Below are 20,654 nucleotides of genomic sequence, written 5' to 3' on the forward strand. Positions count from 1 at the left end.
ATGTTCAGGCAACTCTGGAAAAGGAGGTTCCTGTCAAAGAATTTGAAGTTGTGGAACTGTAACGTTCCACACATACCAAGAAACCATCTGAAAGACAGAACTTGCGAATTCCTTACCCAGTGTAAATATTATGTTGTCTTGGAAAATATGCACTTGTAATTATAATATGTATAGCTGAGTTAAAGGGGGAGGGATGTAGTAATTATGGTTTTATTATTGTGTGATGTAATTATAATATGTATAGCTGAGTTAAAGGGGGAGGAATGTAGTAATTATGGTTTTATTATTGTGCGATGTACCTTTAAGAATAAAACTTGTTAAGGAAGATCACATGATCTGTAGTAACCAATGGGAGAGTAACATTGGCTACCTTAGGAGTCAGTGTAGAGGTAAGGTTGGAGTTGAAAGCACACGTGTATTTGCTGCTGTGTATATTGTAAATAAACTTAATGTTTCCACCCAAGAAGTGTCTGCAGATTAACTTTATCATCAGTAGTACAAGTCAGCCACCCTACAACAGACATGAACTGCTTCATTATCTGAGGAGTCACGAATGGTGTTGAACATTTTGCAATCAACTGTGAATGTCCCCCCTTCTGACCTTATGATGGAGGGAAGTTCATTGATAAAATAACTGAAGATGGGTGGGCCTAGGACACCATCCTGAGGAACCCCTACAGTGATGCCCTGGGACTGAGTTGATTGACCTCCAAGAACCACAACCAACCTTCCTTTGTGCTAGATATGACTCCAATCTGTGGAGAGTTTTCCCCTGATTTCCATTTACTCCAGTTTGGCTAGGGCTTCTTGATGCCATACTTGGCCAAATGCTGCCTTGATGTCAAGGGCAGTCATTCTCACCTCACCTCTGGAGTTCAGCTGTTTTGTCCATGTTTAGACTAAGGCTGTAATGAGGTCAGGAGCTTAGCAGACTTGGTAGAAGCTAAGTTGAGTAGTGGACCTAGCAAACATGTCCACGGCCACTCGGGGGATGCAATTGTGGACAATAGATAGCGACATCTTATAGATGTCACAAGCAGATCCCTGGAAAGAGCCAGGGATTTAAAAATTCTGTGGTGACCTCAACAGCTCTTGGCAATGTGTGCTCACCTGGTTCACTAGGAAGGCGATCTTGTTGCAGGAGGCTGCAAGAAGTTTGCTGTGACAGTTTTATTCTTTTTATGGGATTTGTGTGTTGCAGGCAAGACTGGCATTTGTTGCCCACTCCTAATTGCTTTTGAACTGAGTGATTTAATAAGCCATTTCAGAGAGCAGTTAAGAATCAACCACATTGCTGTGTGTCTGGAGTCACATTGTAGGCCAGACCAGATAAAGATGTCAGATTTTCTTCCCTAAAGGACATTATTGAACCAGATGGGTTTTTAATGACAATAATGATAACTTCATAGTCATCATTACTAAGACTAGTTTTCAATTCCACAATTCCAGCTGCCTTGGTTGGATTTGAAGCCTCACCCCAGAGCATTATCCTAGGCTGCTAGATTACTAGTCTACTGACATCACCACTATGTTACCATCCTCCAAAAATCTAAGCCTCCAGAGGTACTGTTACCAGTCATGTTGAGAAGGCTGGTCCTCTATTGGTAAAACCTGTGTTGAGCGTATCGCTTCTTGTGAGCTGGAGCTCTGTGTTCATTATCTCAGCCCTGTGGAGTATTGTATGGTTGAGGGCTGATGTTGCTTCTGCTGCTCCTGCTGCTCCTGCTGCCCCTGGTGTTGCTGCTCCTCTTGTTCCTCATCTGAGATCGAAGGTAGATCTCCATAAGTGACTTCCATGCTGCAGTGAAGGCTGACAGCAGGAAAGTGCAAATCAAAGTGAGAAAATTCCAAGGTACCAGAGATGACCTCCAATGTATTGGAAATCACTTCCAAAGCAGTGAAGGCACACTTTCAGACTAAGTCCTGTGAACAAATGCCATTCACTGAAGCAACAAAGCAGTTATTTCAGTATTTCTCACTCCACCAATCCCCACTGTGCTGCCGCCCTGGTGAGTTTCACATAGCCCTGGCAGTTATAGCTACAATGCAAGGTCGAATCCACACCAGCTCCCACTCACACCAATACCTGCCCTCCTCCCTGCCCCCTTGCAGGTTAAAATTTCCCCCTTTCTGAGCAATCAGTATATTCCAAAATCTAATAAAATGTAGTTCACACAAAGTTCAGAGCTTCCTCTGGACTGAACCATTAATGAATCTTAATGCCAGTAATATTACATTGAATCTCCTATAATCTCCTATCATTACAATTTATCATCACTTTAAAATCTATGCTGAGAAGAAATATGGCATTGGAATCCTTGTACCTTTGTTAACCATCAAAGACTTCAGTTTGATTAGAATTGATGTCAGACCAGTTTTTACATTCGTCCCATCATCATTTTTTTAACAGTTTGGAAATAGCTATGTTAGACATTATGTATAATCTTACTGATGCTTCATCTCCTAGGGATTTTCCAACAAAGCAAGTGATAAATCTGTTAACAGTTTTAATGTAATTGGATTTAGATTTGTGAGTACTGTTTGTGTATTATTCAGTACTAAATAGTTTGTGATAATCAGATGTTGTGACTACATTCAAAACTATATAGTCACTCATATATGGTATTCATTATCTGTAGACTCTATGAGGGCTGAATTTTACCTTTGGTGGGCGGACATGATCGGTGGGCCCGGGAGCGGCCATGAAATGGACCGCCAACTGCAACTGGCCCCCGACCGCGATTCCACACTGGCTGGCCAATTAACGGTCAGCCAAAGTGAAACGCATGCTGAAAAGCTCAGCGCTGACAGGGTGGGGGCAGGAAAAGGGCATGTGATGATGTCACCCTGGGTACGGGTGAGCACTGCGACAGAGGTCCCTGAAGGCAGACAGCCTCAGGGAGCAGCAGACCTTCACATGATGAAATAAAGGTTTAAAAAGCTGCAAAAAAAAGTCCATGTATCACAATCAAGTGCCTGAAAATATACCTCATAAAAATAAAGTCCACAGATATTTATTTTTATTTTATTTCATAACGGAGGTTTCATCCCACCCTTGGATGAGGTTTTACAAAACAATGTAAAGGCTGCCTAGCTGATTCGCCCATCCACCAACCGTAAGGTTGGACAGGTCATGACAAATCAGAGAATTGCGCTGCTAATGGGCTTAATTGTCGGTATATGTGCTTCCGACTTTTGCATGTGCCAGCTGAGATAAATATTATACGAAATGGCATCGGAATGCTCGCCTGACGTCACCTGGCACAATTTAATGCCTGATCAAGTTGGGCGCATGCCTGCCCATGGGATGTAAAATTCTTCCCTACGTAAATTCCTCAACTGTGTCGACTTTTTTCTGATATAGTCTTTGTCAAATACCCTCTCAATCTTCTCTTCTCTAATGAGAACAGTCCCAGCTGCTCCAATTTATTCACTTGGTGAAGTCCCACATCTCTGGAACAATTCTCAAAAAGATTTTATGTACCCTCTCTAAAGCCTTCACATTATTCCTAAAGTGCAATGCTCAGAATTGGACACAATACTTCAGTTGAGGCTGGACAAGTGTTTGACAAATGTTCATAATAAATTCCTTGCTTTTTGTACTCGATGCTTCTATTTATAAACCACTGGATCCTGGATGTCTTTTTAATGAGTTTCCCAACCTGGCCTGCCGCCTTCAGTGATTTATGGACATATACCCCAGGTCTCGGCATTCCTGTACATTTTAGAATCATACTTTTTATATTATATTATCTGTCCTTGCTCTTCCTACCAAAATGTATCACTTCACACTTCACACATTAAATTCATCTGTCACATATTCACTCCTGCAACATTTCTATGTCCTCCTAAAGTCTGTCACCATCCTCCTCATAATTCATAACACTTTCACGTTATGTCGTGCAAACTTTGAAATTGTGCCCTGTATACCCAAGGTATTAATATCTATCAAGAAACACAGTGGTCCGAGTTCTGACTCCTGGGAAACCCTACTATTTATCCACTTGGTGAAGTCCCTCGTCTCTGGGACAATTCTCATAAAGATAAGAATTCTCCTCCAATCCAAAAACAGTCTTTCATCACTACTCTGTTTTCTCTTATTACAGTAATCTTGCCTTTTCAAAATGTATTTCAAATTTGCCAATTTTGGGCAAGTAAAGATTTCTTTTTCAAATATAATTTGGAACTGTAGTTTTGTTGTGCCATGCTCTTCCCTTTTTTATAAACATTATTGATCCTCAACCACTTTTTATGTTTCACTGCCCCATTTTCAAATAGGGCTCTCCTACTAATCGGAATAGTCAGCTATATGACCCTTCATTCAGAGAGTATTACATTTTTGTATTTGGCACAAATAAGGTGTTGAGTTAGCACTCCAGTGAATGTCTTGTTTATTAATTAATATCTCTACCAGTTAACAGCAACAGATATAGGATAAAAAGTACTCACAGGCCAGGATATAACACTTGTTGGGTGGGCTTGCGCCCAAAATGAATGAATGCATAATGATGCGCGATGATGTTGGGCAAGTGTCCCGACGTCATCGCACACTCGGCAATATTTATGTCAGTGGGCGCACGTGGAACTTGGCAGCACTCCTGCCGACAATTAAAAGGCCTATTAAGGCCGTTAAAGCCCCAATTAAATGAAATTTTTCACTGCTCAACTTTACAGTTGGCTGGTCAATCATTGTGGCCGAGTGGTGAAAACGATGCTTTTAAAATCCACTGGGATTTCCCCAGGAAAGTTCCAATCTTACCGACTGTGCTTACAGTTGGCTGGCAGGCAAAAAGGCCAAGCGGCCTTTGCACTTTTTAGGAAACCCCATCCACGGGCGGGATGTGGTTTCCAACAGCAATTAAAAATTAAATACAGATTTTAATATTACATTACGAACAGAGTCACATGAGGGGACATGCTTTTTACCACTTTATATCTTCAGCTCCCTGAGGCAGCTATGTGCCCCAGGGAACTTTTCCAGCGCGCACCTGTGCGCATGTGCGAACTTGCGCTCTCGTCCTCCTCCCCCTGCCACCCTCACACAAGCAGCACTGAGCCCTGTTGTGTGCGTTTTACACTGGGCGGGCCTTAATTGGCCTGCCAGCGTGGAATTGCCGTCCGGCCCTGACTGCGGGCGGCAGGCAGCTTCTTGACCGCCCCTGCCCACCCCCACTGAGCCCGCCTGATGAGGTAAAAATTCTGGCCATAAAAATCTTTGTACAAACTGCTAGTATAAATTGAATAAGTGTTATCTATAGCATCTTACTTATGAGAAGCATCTGTGTATTGGGCATTTGGCATCATATATAAATAAGTAATAATTTCTTGTGTTCCTTTATTTCATGAGGATAGATGTCATAAATGCATATTCTTTCATCTTGAGAGTACCTGGTGCAGCTTTGTAGATTGCTGAATTAACAGGAGTTCAGGATGCAGTTGAGACTGGAATTTTGCATCAATATGAAATAGTTTTAAGAATGTAGCAGCATAAAAGGCTGCTTGATGCCTACCTATACTAAAACAGTGTCAGTCTCTTTCCAAGAGGCAATCTTACACTGCTTCAAGGTCACACAGCTGTGGTATACCTCCAATCCAGTGTGAAGCTGACTTCATTAGCGTTCAGGCAGTTCGTTGGAAAATAGGTTTAGAAATGCAATCCATTTAATTACTTGAATTAAAATGGTTCCTAAATAAATAAGTCCTAAACTATATTAATCATTTGTAATTCTAGTTATTGCATGAAATAAATATTTTGGTAAAAATTCATCTAGGGCAAGGCACCAAAGGGATGTTCATTGGATCGGCCACCTGTTATACGCAGCGCATGATATTCCTTTAATGAATAATTCCTGTAATGAATTGAAATATCAGATGGGTACAATGTGTCGCTGATCAGATATCGCTCCTTTTGTACCACCTCCAGTGATGAATTTCTACTCCATTCTGCTTTTAAATTTGGTGTAATAAATGAAGGTACTTTCCTCTTTAAGGAGATATGACTGATGCAAACATTGCTACTTTGAGAAAAGTGTTTGTGCTAAATTAAGTTAAATAAACAATGGCATGAGCAAACGTAACAAGTGACACTGATACCTTTTTTAGTGTGTTCTGTTAATCAGCCTCATATCAGAGAGATTTTTAAAATCATTTTAAATGTCTAAGTATAATGTTGAAAAGTTTTAAAGAAAAACAGGATTAATTTATAGGGTCAGGTTTTTGTTATCGAGCTGACAGCTCAAGTTGGGAAATTTCCAAGTCCTGAGGTAAGGTAGAATTGGGCCTGCGGATATCCCAGAAGCAGATCGTAGGCAGCCACAGGGGGGCAGGTGAGTGCCAAGGTGAACTGGTTTGAAGGCTTGCTCAGTTCTCCATGACTTTGTCTAGCAACTAGACGCTCTAGTCTTCACAAAACAAAAACAGAATTACCTGGAAAAACTCAGCAGGTCTGGCAGGTCTGCCAGACCTGCTGAGTTTTTCCAGGTAATTCTGTTTTTGTTTTGGATTTCCAGCATCTGCAGTTTTTTTGTTTTTACCTCTAGTCTTCACCCCGATACCCTCTCATTCACCACCTTTCCCCCATGTCCCCCCATCTCCCATGCCAACAAAATGCCAAATAATGCTCCCCACCAGCCCTATGCCCCCTCATGTCCCTACTCCAACAATGCCAAGTCATGCCCCCACACAACCCCATGGTCCCTCATAGCCCCATGCCACCTTCACAGCCACTCACCCAGTATCCTCCATGGACAGACCTCAGAGGCCATGTGGAAATAAAAAAAATAAATGACCTAACACAGTTCTCACTCATATACATTTGGTAGTGGAAAAAACTCATATTCATTAAATCAGTTCAAAGCTTTTAAATCTCAAGTGGTTAATCTCTTATAAAAACAAACATATTCAGACCCCACTTCAAAGACAGCTAATAGCCTCTTTAAACTGTCAATCAAACTGTGAACTCAGACATCCCTGCTGAGATAATTGTAGCTTTGGAAACTCAGCTAAGCATTCATAATGACATAATAATAGCCCTTGGGGAAATGTCAACAAAGAATTCTATTGAAACTACATGACCAGACGCTAATGTTTCTTTTTTAACTTACACATGATGACCTGTCAATCAAAGCAGATCAGCAGAGGGTTTTATTTAACTCTCACTGACAGCTTCAGACAGTTATTAGGTTAAAGAGCTGGTCATTTAAAAATCTTCAGATCATGACACTTAAATAAACTTTATCCACCCTTCAAGAGCGTTTCTGTCTGCTTCATTATTTGTGATTCTCACACTGTGGCTTAAGGTCCTTAGAACAGCCAAAATGGGATCTGTTTGATCTCAGCACTAAGTTCAAATGGCTCTGCTGAGTTCTGGTTTCCCTCCTGGATTTGTCTGAAATGAGGGTGAGACATCTGCATCTGGGTCCCACCCACCATTTTTAAAGACATGGAGTTTTCCCAACTCCATGAAAATCCAGCCCACAATCTTTCAAATAGATAGCTTGTGAACAGAAAGTATAGTATATATTCCACAAGTTGTTAGCATGCAGATGTTCAGGCAAAAAAAAAAAAAGCTTTGTTTATGTTGCTGGGTGAAAGTATTTCACTGGATGAGTCATCATGAGCTTGGAAACCTTGGAAGATCTAGACGCACATATCCCATTGTCTTAAGTGGTCTTCACTGATATCATTTTGGCATAGTTAGGACCTGTATGGTGGCTGAAATTTTCTATCTATGTCTTTTTTTGTTGAAAACTAGCAAAAGAGAAAGAGAAGTACGGTATCATTTCACTTTTATTGCTCTGAAGCTGGAGGACCAGTCTATACTGATGACCAGCAAAAAAGACCTTATGGTAGAAATTGGTTTGAGTCTGTTTTTAGGCGACGTACTTGGAGTGTGTGCCTGATCATGTGATCACAACTTAGGTCCCAGATTAATCCAGTCGATTCATTTGAATAAAATAAAACGTTACGTGCATTGCTCATTGGCAGCTTGTGTGCTGCGACAACATTTAAATACATCCTGCACTTCTGAAAGGAAGGTGCCCTTTGACAGCAGACAATAGTCACAACGCAGATTGTCAATAGTGGCGGGCAGAGGAGAAGCTGCCAGGGCCCTTTGTTTCTTTGATGCTGTGTTGGAGGTATCAGTGGAGGTAATTGGCAGGACCATTTGGAAGGCAGAAGGAGATTATTAAGGGATACTGTCTGGCATGAGTAAGCAGAAGAGGCAGAGACGATGAGCTGCAGATGCATCGTCCCTGGCACATGGCTGCAATGTTGTATAACTTCAGTGACTTCACAAAACAGGCTGAAATAAGCCACCTAACTCATATCTCTTGTCAACTCTCTGCTTAGCCCTGCACTACCTGCAACCCAATAGTCAGAAACCATACCTCCCTTGATTACCAGCAGTCTCCTCTTGCAGTATAAATGAGCACATATGGGCTGTTTTATACACTGAAGGCAGGTTCCCAGTACCCCAGCATAAATTTCGGGGTTGAGTGCGCCTCCTCTTGGCCAGTTTGCCTTGTTTTAATTTTTCGGGCAATGGTCCTTTAATTAGCATGAGGCTGGACTTCTGTCCATCTCCAGAAGCATGTTGCACCTCATATAGCTGCCGGCCAATTGGAGGCCAGCAGCTCTGCACACTAGCAGCGTGAAGCAGGAGTGGTGGCCATTGCTGGTGCTGCAGGTAGGGCAGGAAGTAAAGTTTAGCTATGGGACCGAATGGTCAGGTAAGTCTGATATCTTGCTGGGGCCAAGCTGGAAGGGCCCAATAAGGGTAGGGGTGGGAAGCATGTTAGACAGGGCTGTTCGGATGGTGGGAGATTGTGGACATAAGACCATGAGACCATAAGATGTAGGAGCAGAAGTAAGCCATTTGGCCCATCAAGTCTGCTCCGCCATTCAATGAGATCATGGTTGATCTCTTAATCCTCAACTCCACTTGAATATACTTAACCTTGAATATACTTAACGAACCAACCTTTACAGCCCTCTGTGGTAAAGAATTCTGCAGATTGACCACCCTCTGAGAGAAGAAGTTCCTCCTCATCTCTGTTCTAAATGGGCGACCCCTTACTCTGAGATCATGCCCTCTGGTCCTAGACTCTCCCACAAGGGGAAACAACCTCTCAGCATCAACCCTGTCAAGCTCCCTAAGAATCTTATATGTTTCAATAAGGGTGCCTCTCATTCTTCTAAGTTCCAATGAGTACAGGCCCAGCCTACTCAATCTCTCCTCATAAGAAAATCCCTCCATCCCCGTGATCAACCTAGTGAACCTTCTCTGGACAGCCTCAATGCCAATATATCTTTCCTTAGATAAGGGGACCAAAATTGATCACAGTGTTCTAGGGGTGGTCTAACTAGTGCCTTGTATAGTTTTAGCAAGACTTCCTTATGTTATACTCCATTCTCTTTGAAATAAAGGCTAACATTCCATTTGCCTTACCTATTTAACATGCTGAACTTGTATGTTAACTTTTTGGGATTCATGCACGAGGGCCCCCAAACCCCTCTGTACTGTAGCTTTCTTCAGTCTTTCTCCATTTAAATAATATTCAGCTCCTCTATTCTTCCCGCAAAAGTGCATAACCTCATATTTTCCCACATTATATTCCATCTGCTAGGTTTTGCCCACTCACTTAACCTGTCTATATCCCTCTGTAGACTCTTTGTGTCATCCTCACCACTTGCCTTCCCACTTATTTTTGTGTCATCTGCAAACTTGGCAGTAGTACATTCATTTTCCTCATCCAAGGCATTACTATATATTGTAAATAATTGTGGCCCCAGCACTGATCCCTGTGGCTCTCCACTAGTTATAGGTTGCAATCCTAAAAATGCCTCCTGTATCCCAACTTTCTGTCTTCTATTAGTTAGCCAGTGCTAATACATTAACTCCATTACCATGGGCTCTTATATTATTAAGTAGCCTTACATGTGGTAACTTATTGAACACCTTTTGGAAATCCGAATATATTACATCTATCTTGCTTGTTACTTCCTCAAAGCATTCTAATATATTAGTCAGGCATGATTTCCCCTTCATGAAGCCATGCTGACTCGGCTTGATTATATTATGCGTTTCTAAATGTTCTGCTATTACATCCTTTATAATTGACTCTAACATTTCCCCAATGACAGATGTTAAGCTAACTGGCCTATATTTACCTGTTTTTTGTCTCCCTCCCTTTTTGAATAAGGGTGTTATATTGTCAGTTTTCCAATTCTCTGGGACTTTTCCAGAATCTAAGGATTCTTGGAAGATTACTACCAGTGCATCCACCATCTCTGTAGCTATTTCCTTTAATATCCTAGGATGCAACCCATCAGGTCCAGGGGACTTATCGACCTTTAGCCCCATTACTTTCCCTAGTACTTTTTCTTTAGTGATAATTATTATATTTATTTCCTCCCCCCCCAATTTTCCCCCATGATTATTTAGTATTTTTGGGATGCTATTAGTGTCTTCTACCATGAAGACTGATGCAAATATTTGTTCAACTCCTCTGCCATTTCCTGGTTCCCCATTATTATTTCCCCAGCTTCATTCTCTAAGGGGGCCTATATTGACTTTGGCCTCTCTCTTCCTTTTTATATATTTAAAGAAGCTCTTACTCTCCATTGTTATATTCCTTGCTAGTTTACCCTCAAAGTTTATTTTCTCCCTCTTTTTTTTTGGTTGGTTTTTAAAACTTTCCAAATCCTCTGGCTTACCACCAATCTTTGCCACATTGTATGTTTTTTTTTTCTTTTTATTTGATACTATCCTTAACTTCCATGGTTAACCATGGTTGGTTTATCCCTTTCCTACATTCCTTCTTCCTCACTGGGAAATATCTTTGTTGCGAGTCATGAACTATTTTCTTAAACTTCTGCCTTTGTTCATCAACCATCTTTTCTTCTAAGCACCTTTCCCAGTCCACTCCAGCCAAGTCTGCCCTCATTCCTTTGTAATTACCCTTATTTAAGTTTAGCACTGCTGTTTCTGAACTAAGTTTCTCACTCTCAAATTTAATGCTAAATTCCACCATGTTATGGTCACTGTTTCCAAGGGCATCTTTTACTATGAGATCATTTATTAAATTGCCTCATTACACATTACCAGATCCAAAATAGCCTGATCCCTGGTTGGATCCACAACATATTGTTCTAGGAAACAGTCCCGAATACATTCTATGAATTCTTGCTCATGGCTACCTCTGCCAATTTGATTTTCTCAATCTACATGAAGGTTCAAGTCACCCATGATTAATATACCACCTCATTATCTCCTGATTTATTCTCTGTCCTACAGCGTAGCTACTGTTAGGGGGCCTATAGACTACTCCCACCAGTGTCTTCATCCTCTTGTTATTTCTTACCTCCACCCATATGGATTCCACATCTGCTGATCCAAGGTCATTTCTTGCTATCGTGCTTATTCCATCTCATACTAACAAAGCTACCCCACCACCCTTTCATTCCTGCCTGTCCTTTCGAAAGTCACATACCCCTGAATATTTAGTTCCCAGCTTTGATCTCCTTGTAATCATGTCTCTGTAATGGCTATAAGATTAACCTCCATTTGTGCTGTTAATTCATTTATTTTGTCCAGAGTACTATGTGCATTTAAGTAAAGAGCCAATAATTTTGCCTTTTTAGCATTTTTTTCTCCCTTTGACCCTATTTGCTGCTTTTTTTAATGTTTGTACACTCTGTCCCTTCCTATCACACTCTAGGTATCATTACCTAAGTAGCTGTCCTACAATGCTGCCATATCCTTTTGCTTTTTAAGCCTACTTATCCCCTCTCCAGACCCCACGCCCTCTATTTAGTTTAAAGCCCTCTCTACAGCCCTAGTTATTTGATTCACCAGGACACTGGTCCAAGCATTGTTCAAGTGAAGCCCATCCCACCAGAACAGTTCCCTTCTACCCCAGTACTGATGTCAGTGCCCCATGAACTGAAACCCATTCCTCCCACACCATTCTTTGAGCCACGCATTTAGTTCCTTGACTTTATTTACCCTATGCCAGTCTGCCCTTGATTCAGGTAGTAATCACGAGATTATTACCTTGGAGGTTCTGCTATTTAATTTAGCTCCTAACTATTCAAATTCTTTCAGCAGAACCTTCTCTCTAGTCCTATCAATGTCGTTGGTACCAACGTAGATGACAACAACTAGATGCCTCCCCGTCCACTCCAAGTTCCTCTCCAGCCCTGAGGAGATGACCTTAACCCTGGCACCAGGCAGGCAACACAGCCTTCAGGGCTCACGCTTGTCTCCCTAATTATACTGTCCCTTATCACTACTACATTCTCACTTCCTCCCCCCAATTGAATGGCTCCCTGTACCATGGTGCGATGGTCAGTTCGCTCATCCTCTTTGCAGTCCCTGCTCTCGTCCACACAGCTTGCAAGAACCTCGTAACTGTTGGACAACTGGAGGGGCTGAGGCTCCTTGAACGCTACCCCCTGAGTCCCCATCCTGCCTCACCTGCAGTCACACCTTCATGGCCCTGATCCTAGAGCAAAGTGTCCAGGGGCAGAATTTTCTGCCTGTCGGGCGGGTGGTGTGGGAGTGGGCGTGGGCAGGCACGAACCTGATCGGCACCCCCGATCAGGTCCACACCATCGTTTTACATGGGCGAGCCAGTTAAGGCCTGCCCAGCATGACGCGTGCCCGGAAGTGCTGTGTGCACCCTGTGTGGGTGGGGTGAGGGTGTTGCCTGAGTCAGGAGTGCGCTCCCATGCGCGCAAAAGAACACAGAGATCTTTCCTGAGGCACAGAAATACCTCAGGGAGATTAGTTTTAAGGTTAAACAGTTTAATAAAGTGATGAAAAAATTTTCATAACATGTCCCCTCATGTGAAGCTGTCACATGAGCTGGGACATGTGCATTAATTTTAATAAAAATTTTTGTGAAAATTTAAAATCATTCATGAAACCTCATCCCACCCGAAGGCTGCCTGGGCTCTTCGCCTGCCCGCCAACCTTAAGGTTGGACAGGCAGCTCAGGTAATTGCTTAAGTGGCTTTTTAAATGGCCTTAATAGGCCTTTGACAGTTTGGCAGGCACCCAGCCAACTCAGCTGCACGCCCGCCAAACTGAAAATCTAAATGACGTGTGGTGATGTTGGGATGCACGCTCGATGTCACCCCACATCATTTTACACCTCGGCAAGTGGGCCCAGCCGCTGCTCGCTGATCCGAAGATTCTGCCCCAGGTAATTTTCCCCCTCTCTGATGTGCTACAATGTCTACAGCTTAGACCCCACCTCCTTAACTCGGATCCAAAGTTCGTTGAGCTGCAAACACTTATTACAGATGTGTTTGCTCCGGATCACCTTGGTCTCCAGCAGCACCCACAGCTGCAGCAGCAACACATCACCCGTCCTGCCATCGCTATCTTATTTTAGTTCATTTATTAATTAATGACTCTAGTAATCCTGCTCTTTACATTTTATTGAAATTAATTATTTACACCAGTATCGATCTTATTCTTAACAAGCTATTTTTATGAAAGAGAAAATAAAGACTAGAGATCTAAATGCTAACTATAGGCCATCATTTTAATCTAAAGACTAGAAATACTCACCAATCCAACTCACTGATCAGCTCCTGTCCATGCTCTTTTTAAATGAAGGCTCCCTGCTCTTTGTTTTAAATAAAGTCCACACGCTCACCCACTCTGTTTTAACTAAAATCCACATACTCACCCACTCTGTTTTAAATAAAATCCACATGCTCACCGGGTCTCTGATGTGGAGGCAAAACTGTTGAGGGGGGGGGGTGCCTCCAAATGATGCAGGGGGCTGGGAAGGAGGCGTATCCCCTTTTTCACTGACCAGAAGCCCATAGGGTTAAGCCTGATGGGCTACACATTGGATGCAGGCCTCTCCCTGCCATTATATCAGAGTAGCAGTGGAATGAGGCCCTTAATTGTGTATTAATTGCCAACTTAAGGGCTTCAATTAAGCCACAGGCATACTGCCAGTGGCACAGCATCCTAATTTACTAGTTCAACCACCTGTTTTCTTGCCTGTGAGTGGCTCATAAAATTCAAACCTGCGAGCAGGAAACCACAGGAGAAGCAACACTGTGCATTCATATGCTGCCCCCATTTGAAGAACAAATACGGGGTGGAAATTTACGTCAGAGGGATTTTATGGTCCCACCAAAGTCAATGGATTTTTGAATGTGTCGCCACATTTATGGCCGTGATGTGGCCATAAAATTCCACCCATGGATATTATGGGTAGGGATAGACATTAATTTCACAAAGGATCAAGATTCAGGTGTAGGACATTTATTAAAATGCAGGCATCATTTAAATAGATTTTCAGAGGGCAGCCAAAAATAGCAACTGAACCAATATAGTTTCTTGTGCATTTGCAGCATCCATTAAAAAATTTCACATTCTTTCAGCTATTTAATACAGAGAAAGCATGCGACATGTAGACCAATTTCTTGCCTCTTGAAATGATGCAGGTTCCATTTCAGCGCCGAGCCCAGACTCCAAAAGCTCCTTTAGACTAGTTGGAGCTTGCGACTACCCTTCCCAGGCTTATAAGCTGCCTGACCACTCGTCCTTAAAGGGACAACAGGAGGCCACTTAGGGGAAATTTCCAAAATGTCCAACATACTGTTTCTTGTGAAGCTAGAAGGAGTGGGAGTGTACCACCTGGCTTCACAAAACAAGTGCAGGCTGCTGCTGGCTCGCACTTATTCCTGTCCCAATTGACTTCCGCCACCATCCTCCAGGTTTACCTGTGGAAATTTGAAGCAGTTCAAATTGATACCCAAAGTTCATCAGAATGATGAATGATGAAAGTTAGTTTGGTCTTCAGGCCTCATTACGATGCATGACATTGATGCCTGCTGCCAGTTTTGGGCATCATCAAATTTAGATCCCAGAATCATTTGGGACATGTATGTATGCGTGTTCAATAATACAGGAATTGCCATGTAATGCATTGCAAAGGAATATGAAATGACAGTTGTAGCTGAGACAGGTTGCTGAAACTGCAATGCTAATAAATTTCTGCTGACAGAAAGTTCTGGACAATGAGCATTACCTTCATTGTTCATCTGCTACTTGATTTGGCAGGAGGAGGTTGAACAAAAGTGGAGAAGAAATGCTAAAGATGTCAGCTGGTGCATGCTGTTCAGAGTTGCTGGCCAGAATTTTAGGTTTGGGAGTTGGGCACACGCTCGACCTGACCAAATGTAAGATATCACCAAATGGTGCTTCTGGACCTCATTGTGCACATGCTCAATTTCACGGTTGCCGGGCACATGTGTGAATCGTATCCATGCCCACTGGTATTTAAAGGGCCAATTAAGGCTATTAACAAGCCAATAGACAGCAATTTTATGCTGCCCATGCGATTTTTAGCTCATCGCATGGTCAAAACAGGTGGGCATAACTCGCCTTTTAATCATTTCCTCATCCACGGCAGGATAAACGGCCCCCAGTGTCTGTGTGTGTGTGTGTGTGTGTGTGTGTGTGTGTGTGTGTGTGTGTGTGTGTGTGTGTGTGTGTGTGTGTGTGTGTATGTGTGTGTGTGTGTGATGTAATTATATTAGAGATGGGTAGACTGCACAGTTTAAATTATCGAAAGAGTTAGGTGTAAAAAGGCATTAGAAATGCTAATGGATGAGCTAAGTAAAGAGGAATTTGCATTTTTAGATGAGGGGAAAGGTTCTTGGATTTTCAAAGAGACATGATAAGATTTTTACAATTGGCAAGGTAAATAGGGCAAGTTTATTTCTTTGATTTTTTTCCAAAAGTGCTAACCAGAATAATAACATAAAATATTTTTATATTATGGGAAAAGACTAATTCAAGATAAATTCCAAAGACATGTGGGAACAATGGGATTTACAAATCAAGGAAGGAAAATATACTTAAAGGAGGATGGAAGGCTGTGTGGGGTGTGTCCGTGTGAGATCTGAAAGCTACACCATGCGAAGCAGACTTGGAGAAAAGCATCTAGCCACTTTGCAGAAGTTTGCTGATCCAGTAACCAAAGTTGTATTAAAAGCCTTTGAAATTCCCCTCTTGAAGGGTGTTTGTGGTAGTCTTGCTGGATTACCTCTATAAGTTTAAAATCTATTTTTGAACTGTTGCTTTAAAGGAGGTGTGTAATTGAGTGTCTGGTTAATTAGGAATTTTGGGAGTTGTTATAATATTAAGTAACTGTGAGTGTAATCTTGTGTAGGTATTTTATTCCTTTCTTTTTTTTTATTCGTTCATGGGATGTGGGTTTTTTCTGGCTGGGCCAGCATTTATTGCCCATCCTTAATTGCCTTTGTTTAAAGGGCATTAAAGAGTCAACCACATTGCTGTGGGTCTGGAGTCACACATAGGTCAAACCGGTAAGGACAGCGGATTTCCTTCCCTAAAGGACATTAGTGAATCTTTTGGTAATAAATGTTTTAATTTAACTTTTAAAATCTCTAAAAGTGTTAGTGGACTCATTACTTTTGAATTCAGTGCACAACCTTCTTGTAATAAACACAAATTGCAAAACCATTGTGATAGCGTGGCTTAGTTTGCCTTGTGGATTTGGTCAACCTGGCAAATACTGCCTGCCATATCATAACAATCTTCCCTGGAAGGTTCCCCTCAGTTTTGCAGCACAGTGCTCCTTCATTTTCAAGGCATTGGTCCTCTGCATCCCATCTAATGGGGATAGTGTATTCCACTGGGTGGAACCTTCTCTGAAGAGAAACAAAGGGGAAGGAGAAAGAGGAGGCCACGTGAGCATGGGCAGCATCCCAGGGACAGACTTTTAAAAAGAGAGGCATGGGTTCAGTTGGTGCAGGGCCAGCAGGGAGGGCAAGGTGGGAGGGCACACCAAAGACACCACTACCCATCGGCCAGAATGTTTAGGCAGTGCTCCAACTACCTCCAGATGTCCGAGGCCCAGTGCCACAGGAGCTCCGCCTCTCCAGGTACACAGTGACAGCAATATGTCACATGTTAGATCCGGAAACTGCCTCCAGCTGAGTGGGCAAACACCCCAGATGAACCGGGAGCTTTTGTAAACAGAAAGGAGTTCCACTCAATGAATGCTCAGATCGTCTATGACCACAGGACACAAATTCTCCAACTTTGTGCCCATTACCCTGGGAGCTCACATGATGCTTACATATTGCGGCACTCACAGGTACCAAGGCTGTTCATGGCTCCTGCATGAGTGGATGGATGGGTGACAAGGCCTATCTCTTGAAGAGGTGGCTGATGACCCCACTCCGTCACCTAAGAACTGAGGCCGAGGAGAGATACAACAGGAATCATGCCCCCACAGGGATAGTGGTGGAGATGCGCTTCAGATGGCTAGACCATTCAGGAGGAGCATTGCAGTATCCTCCAGAGTGTGTCTCCCTCATAGTCATCACATGCTGCGCCCTGCACAACCTGGCTCTGGCAATGGGGGACCCACTGGAGGCTGAGGAAAACGAGGCAGCTCCACAGGCCATGGAGGATGACACAGGTGATGGCTCAGAGGAAGAGCCTGGGGAGGGGTAAGGTGAGGACCTCAAGGCAGAGGGCAGGAAACTTCATGGAGGCAGGGACATCACGGATGCTTTGATATAGTAAACCTTCTGCTGGGCATCCAAGGCACTGATGCCTCATGAAACCAATGACACTGTCTCCTTTGCTAACAATCAATAAATGAGAACCCAACACAGTACGCCAGCACCACACAACATCATACTTTTACAAGCCTGTGCTGCTTGTGGCATTATTCATACCATCCAGCCAACTCATCCCATTTAAATTAAATAAATGTTTATGTTACTTCACATGAACATACAAAGACCAAAAGTGTCCATCCCTAACACGTAGCAGTAAAATAATTAAAGCAAATAATGTCACCCGTGACACATCCCTGTTGTGCTCAAGGTGCCTTCAACTTATGTCTGTGGATGCTGTTTCTTGGTGACCCCCATCCCTCGTTGTCAGTGGCATTGGAAGCAGCATGCTGCTGACTCTACTGGCCTGGTAGACCTGATGATCTTGGTAGTTGTTCTCTGGTCGCTGGAGCCTGAGCAGGGTCCGCCTGGGAGGGTTCATCCAGCCCCATGGCTGGGCACTCCCCAGTCATCATGGTATCATAAGATGCAGCAGACACTGGCAGAGGGGCTGAGGAGCTGGTGCCCTTGTCGAAGCGCCCTAAGAGAAGCCCACACAGGCGACAGGCAGCTCATTCGCACCTTCTTGCTCACCATTGATGGACAGGACCCAGCAGTGAGACTAAGTGCCTCATCCACCTCTCACACTGGCAGTGATCACCTGAGGTCACTGCCGGTGTGAGGGCTTGCAAGTCCGAGTGCAACCCCAGGAACCCCTGAGTCTGCTCCTGAAGCTGCCTCTCCATGAGAGCCGTCACTTTCTCAATGGAGGAGGCAGTGCACTCAGTGTTAAGGATCAACATATAACTCATGCTTCACATGGAATCCTCCATGGTGGAGACCATGGCATGCAGATCCTCATGGATCTCAGCCAGATCTCCACACGCATCCCACTAGACATCCAGCATCTGCTGCCTGTTGGATGATTTCAGAGGCTTGCCACTTGTCTCGGATGCAGCATGGTCCTGGTCTCCAGCTGTGCTCCTACTGTTGGCTCCCTGGACCTCTCTGCCTCTGCCAGATCCTCATGCGAGTGTGATGTGCCCTCACCACTGTGCATTACCCATGAAGCTGAAGAACTAATGCCCACTGACGTCCGAGTATCTGCATTGGTTCCTGGTTCAGAGAGATGGTGTGATGCTGTTGCTGGTGTGATGTCTTGCTCGGAGCCCAATGGGGGTCCTCGGGGTTGCGGGCAGCTCCTGCAGATGGTGCATCTGCGGGAGGAAGGCAAACGATGAGTACATTCAATCATCATACTCACCATGCATGCTAGGTGGGCTGAGGAGACAGTGGAGACCTACTGGGTGGTGCTATCTGCATTGGAGCAATAATGAGCTCTCTGGCTATGAAAGCTCAGTTTTTGATGAGAGGAGCCTGTTATGTTTCCAGTACCCACCGCATACGCATCGGTCACCTGCACCCTTACCTTCATCCGGGACCCCTGCTGCACCATGACTGGAGGAGCGAGCTGGCCAGTGGCAATCCAGCTCCAGTGCATTACTTTTGTGCATCATGAGGATGCACAGGTTTGGCACTCCTCCACCCATTCTGCAGCGTTCCGCGTGTTGTGACTGCTCCTCTCCTGACAGGGAAAAATAGAGAGGTTCATTATTGCCCTATCTCCCTGAAGGTCCTTTCCTGGATCCCCCTCCATCCGCCTGGGCATTAGACAGGCCGTGAGACTGTGGCACATCTCACCCTGCAATGCACTGAGGCTAGTCATGCTGACATCCCAGCCTTGGCAGGGCAGGCTTCAGTGCCAGTTAGCATACACACATTACGGTTGGTGGACTGGCAAAAAGGCCAGGTGGCCTTTGCATTTTTTGTGAAACCTCATCCATGGGTGGGATGAGATTTCAATCCATCATTAAAATTTTTTTAAAATTTCATCCTAATTTCTAACATGTCCCTGCTTGTGTGAAAGAGTCAAATGAGGGGACATGTTTGTTAACATTTTAAAAACCTTCATTTTTATTTTCAAAACTGTTCATCTCCCTGAAGCAGCTCTGTCTCAGGGAGCTTTTCCAGTGTGCATGAAGTCTGTGCTCGCTCTCCTCACCGCCAGCCCCCCCTACACAGGCAGTGCTGAGCGCTGCAGCAAGTGTTTCACGTTGTGTGGGCCTTAGTTGGCCTGCAGCATGAAATTGCAGTCCGGCCCCGATTGCGGATGATGATTGGCCTCTGGACCGCCCCCGCTCGCCCCTACCGAGCCCCCACACAGCAAAATTCTGCCCCAGGTTATTTCTTCCATTTTATTTTTTTGGGATCTTACTCTATGCTCTTTGGCTGCTGCATTTCTTACGTTATGTTACGACCAAAGCCAACGATATTTGCTAAGCAAGACAAACCCCAGAAGGAAACTTGCATCACTGATCATAACCTTTCTTTGTACTTTGAAAGTGTGGGGAAAAGTACGAACCCCAGAAGCAGAATTTTACGTTTCATGGGCGGGTGTGTGCCTGACCTGATTGGGTGTAAAATAGTGGGAGATGACGTTGAGATAGCGTCCCGATGTCATCCTGCACACGTGCAATCTTCAGGTCAACGGGTGCGCACGGGAGTCGGAGCAGCACTTGCCATCAATTAAAGGGCTACATAAGGCCATTTAAAAACCCAATTGAACACGATTTTACATTGCGATTTCACACTTGTCGCACAGGCAGGCAGGCAGCCCACTTTTGCAAAACCTCATCCAAGGGTGGGATAAAAATGGTCAGCAGATTGCCATGTGAGTAGTGAAGAGTTTTGGCGATAGTTCACTGCTGGTTGCTTATTTGAACATAACAGCTTCATCTCTGTTCTGAGCTTCAGCCTTAGCATTTCTAGGCTTTGTTGCAGGACTCATCGATGTCTCCAAGGCCCCCAGAGGATTTTGACTGTGTGGACCCTTCCAGGTTTCAGACAGCCTTCCATTACCCTGGTAATGGGGATTGTGCTCTCTGCTGGAGGCACCTCCTCTGAGGAGGAAGACAGGGGCTGAAGGGAGAGGAGGCCAGGTGTCCCAATGCAGCTTCCAGGCGAGC

The sequence above is a fragment of the Carcharodon carcharias genome, chromosome 8, assembly GCF_017639515.1.
Source record: "Carcharodon carcharias isolate sCarCar2 chromosome 8, sCarCar2.pri, whole genome shotgun sequence".
Taxonomy (NCBI): domain Eukaryota; kingdom Metazoa; phylum Chordata; class Chondrichthyes; order Lamniformes; family Lamnidae; genus Carcharodon; species Carcharodon carcharias.